The sequence below is a fragment of the Rhinolophus sinicus genome, linkage group LG01, assembly GCF_036562045.2.
Source record: "Rhinolophus sinicus isolate RSC01 linkage group LG01, ASM3656204v1, whole genome shotgun sequence".
Taxonomy (NCBI): domain Eukaryota; kingdom Metazoa; phylum Chordata; class Mammalia; order Chiroptera; family Rhinolophidae; genus Rhinolophus; species Rhinolophus sinicus.
In genome coordinates this window covers 115611599-115625523 of record NC_133751.1, presented here as the reverse complement: position 1 = coordinate 115625523, position 13925 = coordinate 115611599, and the positions used below count along the sequence as shown (strand labels likewise).

At 40.5% G+C, this 13925-nt stretch overlaps 1 pseudogene; it reads right to left on the bottom strand.

The window, feature by feature from the left end:
* Positions 1-10263, bottom strand: part of LOC141570514 (PEST proteolytic signal-containing nuclear protein pseudogene) — a 32934-nt pseudogene extending 22671 nt beyond the window's left edge.
* Between the last annotated feature and the right edge of the window lie 3662 nt (positions 10264-13925).

Here is a 13925-nt window from a genome sequence, read left to right as displayed (position 1 = left end):
GAGAAAATTGACACTTCAGCAGTCTGTTCCCATCTTAAAACTTCTAGTCCCTCCACCCGTCCTCTAACACATATCTTTGGTCACAAGGAATAGTATTACAGAGGGAAAGATGCAGCATCAACCAGCCCCTGCTTTGGAAAAACACCACTAAGTGCAGTTTGATCTGATTCAACCTAATCACAATTATGATAATTAACCAAAAAGATTACAAAGGAATTAGTAAGAGAAATGAAAGACAATCTTATGGATTTTGAGTTTTTATCAGTTCACTTTCTTCTTTATATGGTTATCTCCTTACATGAGATACTGTTATTTGGCAAAGTTTGATTTAAAAAAAAAATACAATTAGTACTTACATAAGCATCAAATTCTTTCTTATGGTTATTGACAAAATTAGCTCGTTTCCTTTACTCCTTCCTGACACTACAGGGATCCAGAAATTACAATTTGCATAGCACAGAAGTCAGTAGAACTTTGACTCCCTCCCAAATAATACATGTGGCACAAAAAATGTGTATTTTGTCCTGAATGAGGTAATTTGACATGGTAGCTTAGATGTCATGTAGGCCCAAGTGAGAATTCATAATCAATCTGTTTAAGTCCCAGATCTCCCCATTTTTATAATGGAGATCCCCCAAGGTTATGATAATGTTTACATGAGATGCATCAACAGAGAGACTAGCAGTCCTTGGCACACAATAGGTCTCTTTCTAATTGTTATTCCTTCTACAAAGAGTGCTGCATCATCACTAACGTGTCCTATGGACACGGTGTTTGAATAATTCCCATGTCTTGATCCTTAAACTATGATTATCAAAGGTTTGAGCTCAAATGATAATTTTAGCCCACTTCAAGCTTCCCTCTAGAATCTGCAATGATCAGTTATTCTGCTCTATTTAGAGCCATAAATCATTTCATACAAGAAATCAGCTGTGCTTCACCAAAATGGTAATCACCATTGAACTTTACAGAATTGAGACAAAGTACACACTGAACTTGTCTTATCAGCTAGCTTTCAGCCTGACCTGAACAAGGCATGTCACATTTACCCTGTCAATAATCTTGACAAGAGTTTATTGTGCCAAATTGTAACTCATAATGGTAAAATTTCACTCATTGTGACAGGCAGTAGTGAAATCATTTTTGAGCAGCAGGGATTTCCTGGTGGCTAGGAAATCACGCTTTGTTCATGTTGTAGGGACAGCCTTACAGGTAAAGCAGGCTTGCTCTAGGTCTCCCAGGGTATCCATTTTTAGATGGATATACTTTAATAGAGGTTACAAACCATGATGCATTTAGAAAAGAGCAGATTTGCCAACAAATCTCAGGGTTCACATGACAGTCTTATCTAATCCAGAATACTCTCCAACAATGTTGAATAGGTGCATTTTCTCCGGGGACTGCTCCATTGGTCACCCTCTCCAAGCAATGCACCCCTTACTAAATGTATGATACCACTAAAACATATTTAGTAATAAGAAAGCTGCTTGGCATTTGGGGGAATTTTGGGTATGATACCACTAAAACCAATTTAGTAATAAGAAAGCTGCTTGGCATTTGGGGGAATTTTGGGAAAGAATGGTGAATAATTTTAAGGAATATTTTTTCCTGCTATGGAGAGATTAAGTGAATCTTTTCTAGGAACCCTCTCAAACTCCCCAAATACACATGCCTTTCAGATTCCGATTCTCCAAACCTCCATTTTGATAACCGCTGCCCTAGTCAAAGTTAACTAATACTTTGGGGGGTGGGAGGGTTACTCCTCTGTGTTCTATTACAGAACATCTTCTCTCCTCATGATGAATGTTTGAGGGGTCCATTTCATTAGTAGATTTAAGTAAAGGCAGGCCTCTTTCTATTCTAGACTATTGCAATAAAGTGAATATCACAATAAAACAAGTCATACCGAGTTTTTGGTTTTCCAGTGCTTATAAAATTTATTTTTACACTGTATTGTAGTCTATTAAGTGTGCAATAGCATTATGTCTAAAAAATATACATATCTTAATTAAAAATGCATTATTGCTAAAAAATGCTAACCATCACCTGAGCCTTTAGTGAGTCATAACCTTTTTGCTGGTGCAGGGTCTCGCCTCAGTGTTGACGGCTGCTGACCGGTCAGTATGGTGATTGATGAAGTTTGGGGTGACTGTGGCAATTTCTTAATATAAGACAATAAAGTTTGCTGTATCAATTGACTCTTCCTTTTAGAAACAATTTCTCTATCGCATGCCATGCTGTTTGATAGCATTTTACCACAGAACTTCTTTCCAAATTGGAGTCAATCGTCTCAAGTCCTGACCCTTCTTTATCAAATAAGTTTATGGGATATTCTAAATTTTTTGTGTTCATTTCAATAATCTTTACAACATCTTCACCAGGAGTAGATTCCATTTCAAAATATCATTTTCTTTGCTCATCCATAAGAATTAACTCCTCCTTCATTGAAATTTTAATATGAGATTACAGCAATTCAGTGACACCTTCAGGCTCCACTTCTAACTATAATTATCTTTCTATTTCTACCACATCTTCAGTTACTTCTTCCATTAAATCCCTCAAAGTCATCCATAAGTGTTGAAATCCACATTTTCCACACTCCTGTAAATGTTGATCATTTGACCTCTGCCCATGAAGTGCAAATATTTTTAAGAACATTTAGAATGATGAATTCTTCCATAAAGTTTTCACTTTACCTAACTCTATTAGAGGAATCACTATTTAAGGCAGTTATAGCCTTACATAATATATTAGGTTGGTGCAAAAGGAATTACAGTTTTTGCAATTATTTTTAACCTTTAAAACCACAATTACTTTTGCACCTACCTAATATTTCTTAAATAATAAGACTTGAAAGTCAAAATTACTCCTTTATCCATGGACTGTAGAATGGAAGTTGTGTTAATAGTCACGGAAACAACACTATACAGTGTACATCTCCATCAGAACTCTTGGGTGACCAGGTGCATTGCCAATAAGCAGTATTATTTTCAAAGAATTTTTTTCGGGGGTAGGGTGCTTAAAATATCCAACAAATCATGTTGTAACAAGCTTTGTTGTTCCGCTTATAGAGCACAGGCAGAGTAGATTTCGCAAAAGTCTTAGGTTGCTAAGATTTTCAGAATGGTAAATGAGTATTGGTTTCAACGTAAAGTCACCAGCTACATGAGCCCTTAACAAGAGAATCAATCTGTCATTTGAAGCTTTGAAACCAGACATTGATTTCTCTCTACAGCTGCAAAAATCTTAGATGGCATCTTCTTCCAGTGTAAGGTTATTTCATCTACATTGAAAATCTATCGTTCAGTGTAGCCACCTTCATTCATTATTTTAGTTAGAGCTTCTGCATGACTTGCTGCAGCTTCTACAGCAGCACTCGCTGCTTCTCCTCACACTCTCATGTTACGGAAATGGCTTCTTATCTTAAACCTCATGAACCCACCTCTGTTAATTTCAAACTTTTCTTCCTCACCCTCTCAGCCTTCATAGAATTGAAGATGTGGCCTTGCTCTTAATTAGGTTTTGGCTTAAGGGAAAATTGTGGCTGGTTTGATCTTCTATCCAGACCACTAAAACTTTCTCCTGTTTTTCTTTCTTATTGCATATTCACTGGAGTAACATTTTTAATTTACTTCAGGAACCTTTGCTTTGCATTCACAGTTTGGTTAACTGTTTGACATAAGAGGATCACCTTTCACACTGTCTTGTGTTTTTACACACTTGCCTTACTTACTAAGCTTAATGATTTCTAACTTTTGATTTGAAGTGAAAGACCTATGACTTTTTCTTTCTTTTGTGACTTGAAGTCTTAGAGGCCATTGTAGGGTTATTAATTGGCTTAATTTCAATATTGTGTATTTCAGGGAATAGAGAGGCCTGAGGTGAAAGTGACAGATTGGGGAATTGCCAGTCAGTGGAGCAGTCAGAACCCACACAACATTTTGGAGCCAGGGAGAGGTCTGATTTAATTCAGTATGGTTAATGAGAGAACACCGAGAGAGGGGCCTGGGAGCTGTATGTGGCAAAGTTTTAACAGTGCTGAGTGGAGTACAGAAAGGAGTAGAGTGAGAGGGATGTTTCACTTAGAGCAGATCTCTTCCCAGTAATCTCTGGAGGGAAGCACAGGGAAGAAACTTACATTACGTTTACATGAGTGTGGGGGCAGAGCCCCAGAAAGTAGTTTCCAGGCTCTCGGCCTCACATAGAAAGCTGCTGGCTCAGGTAGTAAATGGCCATCAACTGTGATGGGATGGCCATCAGCTGAGGCTAGTTGGCCGTCAGCTGTAACCAGTGAGCCATTGGCCACAATATAACTGCTGTGGCTACGCTAGCAGAAGAAGAGAAGAATGGGGGCTAGCAAGAAGATGGCGGCTGGGCTGGCAAGTGTGGGTGGCGATTTGCGGACAGTGTGGATCCAGCCTCCAGTGAGAGTATAGTGCCTCCAGAGAGAATATAGTGGTATGACTCCCCTACCTATGGCTCCATGGGTGCTCCTTTTTGGCCTCACCATATCCTGCGTTCTTGTATGGGGAGCGGGAGCAGAGACCCCGCAGGCCGCCCCGCCCGACAAATGGTGCAGCGAGCAGGGTCTCCCGCACAACAATGAGGTAAATTGTGGTTTATCCCAATATGTATGGTGTGTCCACATGCAAGGGGTGACTTACAAGATTCTAGAAGTGGGTACTGATCATTGAATGAGAAGGCCCATACTTGGGCATTGACAATAACAGGCATGGGTTATTAGAATTGTCTACCTTGACTAACCTAACCCAATACGCAGGTGGAGAGGCTGGTCTAATTGAACAGAAAAGTTAGTTACCAGAGAAAAATTTGTTACTGCTATAACTGTAACAGGTTTTGGTTGATGAATCCAAACTAGGGTCAAATTCCCTGATTGTACTAATTCCTGGGAAATCTTAATCATCAAACTATTTTGCCAAGCGTAGGCACAAGTCCAGAGAGCAATAACATGAGGTAAAATCATGGCAGTTTGTGGCCAGCAGTATAATCAAATATTTGCAGGAAAAGGCGTAAACAATGAACTGGATCCCAATAGTTGTTCTCACCATTAGAGGTTGGTTCTGTCTGAAGTTGTAACAGGTATTTCTCATCTGTTGCATTATCACTATTAACTAACAAAGGAATGAAACAGTATCCATATGTTGGTACAGTAAGTAGCAGGTTTGGCTTATTATCACACAAATACAAGTTAAATGATTAAACAAATCAGGCAACATATGTGGATAGCTAAGCAAATAAAAGATAAAATAAAATATGCCCCAGCTAATGATACATATAATAATAATATATGTATAATAATAATATATGCATATATACATTAGCTATATATATGTATGTATGTATATATATTAAATATATATATATATATATATATATATATATATATATATATATATATATATATATAATTTTCCTGGGAATTATGACTTATCCATGATGGTTTCTCTTAAGCTTCAGCTTGAGACCTGGTCTGGGTTCACAGGTGTACTGGTCAGCAGGTGTCGCTGCTTGTCCTTTGTGCGTGTTTGCATCTACTGCAGGCTGGGTCTCAGGGGTCTGCAGTTGGGTCAGGAACCAGCATTACTGGAGTGTGATTAATCCACAGCTTGAGTCCCCCTAGTTTAACAGAAGAAGGAGTTAACAGTAAAACTTGGTAAGGATCCATGTGCTGTGCTTGGAGTTAAACCTCAAGATGACAGTCCTTCCAAGTTTTGAGGAACACCCGATTTCCAGGCTTACTGAGATGGATGGGAACATCTGTGGGGTACATCATTCTATTAGAAGCAAATTGGTGAAGAACATTCGATGATTGTACATACCTGACAGTGTCTAATTATTTTACCTTTAAATCAGTTGCCTGTCCACTTAGCTGCTCAGAATAGAGGGAGGGTCTCCCATATAATATCTCATAAGGGCTTAACTGAAGCCTTCTTCTAGGAGCCACTCTAAGTCTAAGCTGTGCAATAGGCAACACTTTATCCCAGGCTCAGCTAGTCTCTCGGCAGGTTTCGGCTATTGTCTCCTTTAAAGTATGGTTCATTTTCTTAGTCTCTCCTGTAGATTGAGGTCTCCAGGACACATGTAAATTCCATTTTATTCTGAGCTTCTTAGAGATGTCTTGAGTTCCAGAGGCAATAAAAACACTGCCATTGTCACTCTGAATGGAGAAGGGCAATCTGACCTGGGGGTGATTTCTTTGAGCACATCTTTCACTACTGCAGAAGCCTTTGCAGAGCAGGAAGGGAATGCCTCCACCCATATAGTGAATGTGTCCACTGTAACCGGTAAGCAGCAAAATCTACAGTAAAATCTGTTTGCCAGTCTTCCCCAAGGCCTTCTCCCCTAGCTTGTATTTCCATTTATGGTGGGGTTGGCCCCATCTTGGAGTTATTTTTGGCACAAATCATGCATTTTTGAGTGATGCTCTGTATATTTCTCTGTCTCCCGGGCTCTCTGATATACTGCTGGGTCCATAGGAGTGTGGCATCTCAGCCATAACATGGGCGTTGGTGTATTAGCTCAGTGACTTCCTCCACAAAGTGTTTGGGAACAGGATTATTTCTTGGTCATTCACAAGCCAAGTTTTAGATTCTGCCTGTGTGGGATTGGGCCCCCATTCTTTTAATCTTTCTAGCTCCTTAGGAGAGTATTGGGTTAAACTGTGTCAAACGTATACCGTAAATTAAGCCATAAGCAAAGTATCCTTGTTTTCGGTTGCCAACTTTGCAGCCTGGTCAGACTGGTTATTTCCATGAGGTGTAGTACAGTCAGTTTTATGATGTCCTGGGCAATGCATATTGTCAATTCCTCAGGTAGTTTCAGGATCTCTTAGGAATGTTTAGTTAATTTTCTTTCCAGAAGTTAATAAACCCCTGTCTTTCCAAATAGCCCAATGTGCATGCATTATGAGTCAGTGTAATCATTTAGTTTCTTATCTATTCCCAGGTGGAAGGCACAGGTGAGAACTACCACCTCAACTTTTGCACGGAGGTGCCTGATGGGAGAGCTTCCACTTTCCGGGTCTCTTGTAGAATCAGTAAGGCATATTCAGTCTTCTGGACCCCTGGGTCCACAAAACTGCTGCCCTCGGTTTGCATCTTCAAATTTGGGCTTTCTAGGGCACATCAGTCAAGTCCATCCTGCTAGAGTAAACTTGCTCAATAACTTGCAAGCAGTTATGTAGAGGCCCTTGAGATGGAGTTGGGAGTAAGTTAGCAGGATTTAAGGAGTCATGTTAGGGTTATCTAATGAAATCTCCTCGTATTTCCCTACATGGCCTGAAATTAGCCAACAGTCCCCTTTCTGTTTAAGCGGCAGCAGCACACGTGAGGTATGCACCATGGTCAGGCTCCAAGTGACCTCTTGTATCAAGTCACAGGTGGCAGCTATGGATCTCAAACTTGTCCAACGTCTTTCAGAAGTAAGCAGCCAGTCATTGGGACTTTCCAAATTTTCAGGATATCATCCCAGTGCTATCTTTTCTTTCATGCACGAAAAGGTCAAAACTTTTCTTTAAATCTGGCAATTGTAAAGCAGGGGCAGTGATCAGTTTTTCTTTGAAATCTTGGAAAGGCCTCTGACAATCTCCGGTCCAAATCACGGAATCACTGTCCCCCACCTTTAAGGCCTCAGGTAGAGGTTGTGCCATGAGTTCAAAACTAGGGACCCAAATGCAGCAAAATCATGCCGCCCCTCAGAGTCCCCATAATTGTCTTCTTGTGGTTGGGATGGCCACGCTTACCATAGCCTCCCGGTGGTCAGGAAGTTTCTCTGTCCCTTAGTCAATTCAAATGACAAACAGTTTACTGATGATTGAGAGACTTTCACTTTCTTTTTAGAAACCTTATAAACTCTAGCAGCCAAAAAAAAAAAAAAATTAAAAAATTAAAAATAAAGTGGTGACTCTGTTTTTGTCTGAGTTTTCCTTAGATCTGCTGGCTGGTATGATATCATCTACATATTGAAGCAAAACACCCTCCTGTAACTGGAGCCCTCTTAAATCCATTGCCAGGGCACACAAGGTTGGACAGTTCTCACAGCCTCACAGCAACCCAGTCCAACAGTGTGATTGTTTACTTTTTGTTTCTAAATCTGCCCATTAAGAAGCAAATCGTTCCTGGGATTCTGGACTCGATGGCATGCAAAAAAGAAAAAGAAAAAAAAAAATTCTTTAGATCCAGCAATGTTAACCAGCAAAAGTTCCAGACAAGGTGGTCAGCAGTGTGTAGGCATTCAGGACCACTGGGTGATGTCTTCCATAAATTTGACGTATGGCTCTCAAATCCTGAACAAAGCGATGTTCTTCTCTACCTGGTTTCCTAAGTGGCAGGATGGGAGTGTTACAGGGTCAAGTAAGCTGGTATTCTAGAAAGGCAGTGTATTCTCATCTAGCTCAGTCCTTCAGAGGATATTGCTTTAAGCTCAGGGGTTTAGCATCCAATTCCAGTTTCACCTGCATTTTGTGGCAATATTTGCTCTTCTCAGACTCCTGTCAGCTCACGCTCCCATGCTTACCTGCTTCAAGCTGTCCTTTCAGGAAGGACATCAGTGACTTGGCTTCCTGTTCCCTGCCCAAGAAGTGCCAGTTGGAAGGCATGAGCTTCTTCTGACAGCAGCTCAATGTCCAGCCATCCCAGATCAAAAGTCATTTTAGCATTAAGTTTTGTCAATAAATCTCTGCCAAATAAAGGGATCATACACTCAGCATGTACAGAAAGCTATGTTTTAAGGTTGTGCTGACCCATTGGCAGTCTAGAGGTTCTAAGAAGAGCTTATTCATAAGCTTGCCAGATACTCCAGGGCAGTCATACTATTCGAGTCAGTTTAGCCAGTCCAGTGTTTAAAACCAAATAAGTGGCTCCAGTATCAATCCAAAAGTCTATTTGTCTGGTTCCCAACTATAGGGTCACCCAAGCTTCCTGGTGGGAGCCTGTCTCCCCAAGTTGGTCCCTCAGGTGCCCTCATTCATCATCACTTGCAGTCATTTCAGGCATGAGCAAGGCTTTCCTGTCCCCTTCTCTGGGCTGCTCATTCAAACACGAGCACCCTTTCTTCTAGAGGATTTCTCATTTACAGTAGGCACACTGTTTCAGACCCACTTTACGGTGTCCCTTTGGAGGGGTTCCTTTCTGGGGTCCTCCATTGGTCCCCTTGGAACCCAGAGGTCTTAATTTGGAACAAATTACTTTGTGTCTGGTCCTCCGGACCCTGCTGCCATGAGAAGTGAAGCCTGCTGTTTCATTCTTCTTTGTTCTTTCCGATCCCGTGCTTGATTCCAGCTGTTAAAGACCTTCAAAGCAACCTCCACCAACTGGGATATAGGCGTTCCATAAATGCCCTCTAGTTTTTGTAGCTTTCTCTGGAAGTCCGGAGCACATTGGATGACAAAAGTCTGTTCTGCCAATTTAAAGTTTGCAGTGTCCTCAGGACGTACTTCTGTATATTGGTGGTAATTCTCATAGATCCTTTAAAAAAATTTAGAGGGGTTTTCTCGTGGTCTTTGATGTGGCTCATGGACCTTATTAAAACTCCGCTGCTTTAGTATCCCTTTCTGCAATCCTACTAAATGCCGTCTTGATCATGTTCAGTCCTAGTTCTTCCTCGCTCATTCACGTCCCAGCCGATCCACTGTGGGTTGCAATGGAGGCAATGGCCCGCACAGGGTTTGCCGGGTTCTCGAGAGCAGCGGGTTAGCTGCTTCTCTGGCCTTTTCTATCACTACTCTCTTTTGCAGTCAGCAAAGTATTCAACAGTCTTTGAACATCCACTCAATCTGTGTTATGAGTGGCAAAGCTGGAAAGGAAACACTTTACATCCTCTTTCGATGGTCTCCATAAGACAGGCCTGTTATTCTTCCAGTTGTTTAAATAAGAAGTAGAAAATGAGGAATGTACCCACACAAAACCTGCTGACTCTTCTGAGCATTTACTCCCCTGATTGTCATTTGTCTCAAGGTGAATTGCCCCCTCCTGTACTGGAGTGGCTCCCTGGGGGAACTGTGTGCTCAGTCAGACACAAGACGGGGAAACCATTCCCCCTTCCTGTGGTTTCTCCCTTTTCCTTTCTGGTCCAGCCAGATCAGGAGAGGCTATTGCCTGTACCTCGGGGCCCTAGCTCTGCACTCTCTCCAGCATGTGGTGGAGGACGTACAGTGGGAGAACACGTTTGCTGATCTCTCACCTCCTGAGAGTCAGGCCACACCTTTTGTCCTTCCATTTGCTGGGAAGTCTCCCCCTGAACCATATCCCTCTGTAAATGATACATTCCCTCTGTATCGGCTCACTCTGATACAATAACATGCAAGCTTGTACATAAGGGATCTCATCCCACGTTCCTTCCTTTTCTCTCAAAATAATTCCAATTGAAAGATAGTGGTGTAATGTAAGGATCCATACATTGGCCATTGTCCCCCAGATCTAAGGGAACATGGTGGCCAGGCAGTGTTATAATGAAACACCACGTTTTTCTTTTCATGAATTCATAGCTAAAAATTTCCCAATTTCGTGAAATGCAGCAACAGTATTACAGGTTAGAACTGAGCTCATATCTCCGATTATTTTAAGTTATCATGGTCGGCTGTGAAAAAATCTCAAATTTAAGAACTAGCTTACTAATTCCCAAACAAATCAAATATGGCTTCAAAAGACTTTAGTCCTTCAGGCTATTTAGGGAAAGTCCCTCCAAAACCCCATGTCCTGTGTCTAAGCAGAACCAAATGCCCAAAGGGAGAGAACCTTGGTGCCATGGCACACAAGCTTCGCTACTTACCAGAGGTGTCTTACAAGCCAGGTGTCTTGTTTCCTTCACTGCAGAACCATAGCTAAGTGGGCCAGTTATGCCAAGCCAGCAGCCAAACACTTGGGGCTGTCTCTGGGAAAATTAAACTTGGGCACCTGCTGACAGATTACAAAGGTGTAGACCGGCCAAGGGCCAATATGCTGTGGTTGAGATGTCTACTAGGAACAGTCTCTTCTTACTCTCCCCAAATTGTTATAGAATCTGAAACCAGGTTCATTCGCCCAACACACAGAAAGTCAATTACACTGACCTGGGGTGCAGTGAAAGAAAGAAGGCGTTTATTACAAAGATGCCAATGAAGGAGGATGGACAGCTAATGCTCAAAGACCAAAGCTCCCAATAGCTTACAGTCAGGGTCTTTTAAGGGCAAACAATCATGACTAAATTGTTCAGGGTCAAGGGCTGTGATAGTTGGTCAGTGATGATGTAAGCTTCCACAATTTTCTTCATCTGATTTATTTCTCCTCTGGAGTCATCGTGACTGAGGTTGGGAAGTCTTCTTGCAAACAAACCAAAGTTCTGCAAAACATCTTGGGATAGTGAGTCATTGATGTTATGGTAAGAGCAGAAACACAGACCTAACTATCTTGTGCTTAACAGACTACAGTCTCTTTTTATCTTAAGCAGAGTAGAGTTTTGTATTTTCCCCAGAACTTACATTACAGGCAGGCATCCCAGGACATGAGTAACAGTCTTTCTTAATTTTCAGCTACAGTTTGCTTTGTGACAGACAACTCTTAAAATGGCTAAAAATGATTTTATCCAAAAGCTAAATTCTAGTGCTTTTTTGTTTTGTTTGTTTTTGTTTTGTTTTTATGATTTGCTGTCAGTTACAGTACCTGAACTGGACACTGATATAAGGAGTCACACAATGCCATAAATATGACTTCCATACAATTACGTAGAAGACATTTCCTTCCAGTGTGTGGGAGTCACAACTCCTATTATTATATTATATCTGATATCCTACCTTAAGTGGGGGGATTTTAGGAGGTGCTATGCATCACTCACTTCATGATCTGGGTGAACACGACCACACTCATGAAGAGATAGTGCAGCACATGGACAGAATGAGGACTCTAGAAATAAATATCCAGGGTATTGGTTGCTTGGTATTAGCTGGATTACTTAAACTCTCCTTGTCTCAGTTTCCTCATCTGGAAAATGAAGATAACGGTACTTACCATTTAAGACAGTTGTGAGTATTCTGAGTGAATACATATTGAAACAGTGGCTGGCACAGTCTAGCACAATAAATTGAGCTATTTTTATAGCCAATGATTCTAATGCCCAGAATAGATAAGCAATACCCTCTACCTGCTTCAGAGAAATATGTCTTAATCAATTAATTCCTATAGCTACTCCACGTCACATGAGCCATTTAAAAACATCTTCAAAGCTTTTTGTGAAATATGCTTCTTGGCTTTAGAGACTAATGCCACACAATTTCACACCACAGATACATGCCTCAACTAAATCAGATATACTTGTGGGAGGGAGCTTATGAAACTCTGTTTTCATATTATAAGATATTTTCTATGTTCCGGCAAGATGACTCCCATCTATGACATAGACAGGCTTCAGTAACCCTTCTCAGGGTGAAGGTACCACAATGAAGAAGGAGCTATTGAACAGGGATAAGGTGCGTTTCCTTGGAGAGATTAATATCTCCCGCGTCAACAAAAGGTGTTTGATAAAAACATTAATCACTATCAATCACAGCTTCCTACCCCAATGATTTAAATTCTAACACATACACACACACACACACACACACACACACACACACACACACACTATAAACATACCTTGCAATGTTGATTTAACATTTTCCTAAAAAATAAAATTTAATCTCAACATTCTTTCACTTCGTATAAAACAAGAGCCTTCAGAAAATAATGCAATACAATATGTATGTTGGACTAAACTATGAAAAAGTTCAAGCTCTCTTTTATGTGATGAAAGTACTGAACTTACATTTATTATGGTTCAGCTGAAGCAGAAGTAACCCACGGGCATAGAAGAAATACTAAATTAACATGTAAAACCAGATAGAGAGTAAACTGGAAATCAACAGAGAGATAAAAGGCAACCAATGAAAAGTGAATTATCTTGGCAAATTGGTAAGATTGAAATACAGAAATAAAAATGTGTAATGGCTACATACTGAAGGCCAACATAAGATCTGGAGACAGTATTTGCTGAATTCTTCCATGTAACCTAAATTGAAGCATAATGATTAGCTTAGTGGAGATTTAAGTAGCTTTAAACAGAATAAAATAAACATATCCATTCACAATTGTAATTCAAAATTCTTCCTCTGCCTAGAGAGTGGGGCCTGACTTATACCAAATGACATGAGGAGTATGCTGATTTCATTCCTTTTATTACACATACAGCTCCCGAGGGCAGGGCCAGCTGGTGAAAATTCATGTAAACTGGTATATTGTGAGCCCTTATTTACAAAGCATTAATAATACATCAGGAAGACAAAAGAATACTCCAAACAATAAACTCTAACAGCCCTGAACTGTGTTGTAATGCTGCTCTTTCCCCAGTTCAAGTCACACCACAGTTTCCTCTTGTGGCTGAAGTTTTTTCCCTTATTCCTAATAAGTTTCCTCTGTTGGGACAGGACTTATTTCAAGTCTGGATTATGTTTCAAAACCTCAATTGTCTTGATGTGAGCATATAAAGAGGAGACCGATCTGTCTGTCTGTCTGTCTGTCTATCTGTCTGTCTATCTATCTATCTATCTATCTATCTATCTATCTATCTATCTATCTATCTATCTGCCTACCTACCTATCTATCTATCTATCTATAGATAGATAGATATAGGTATATGGATAGGTATATGTGTGTGTGTGTGTGTGTGTGTGTGTGTGTGTGTGTGTGTGTGTGTGTGTGGAGAGAGAGAGAGAGAGAGAGAGAGAGGATATCTATATATAGATATAGATATAGTTAAAGTTTATTGGGATGACAATTGTTAGTGAGGTTACATAGACTTCAAGTGTACAATTCAGTAATACATCATCTATATATCACGTTGTGTGCTCACCACCCAGAGTCAGTTCTCTTTCCATCACCATGTATTGGAGACCCCTT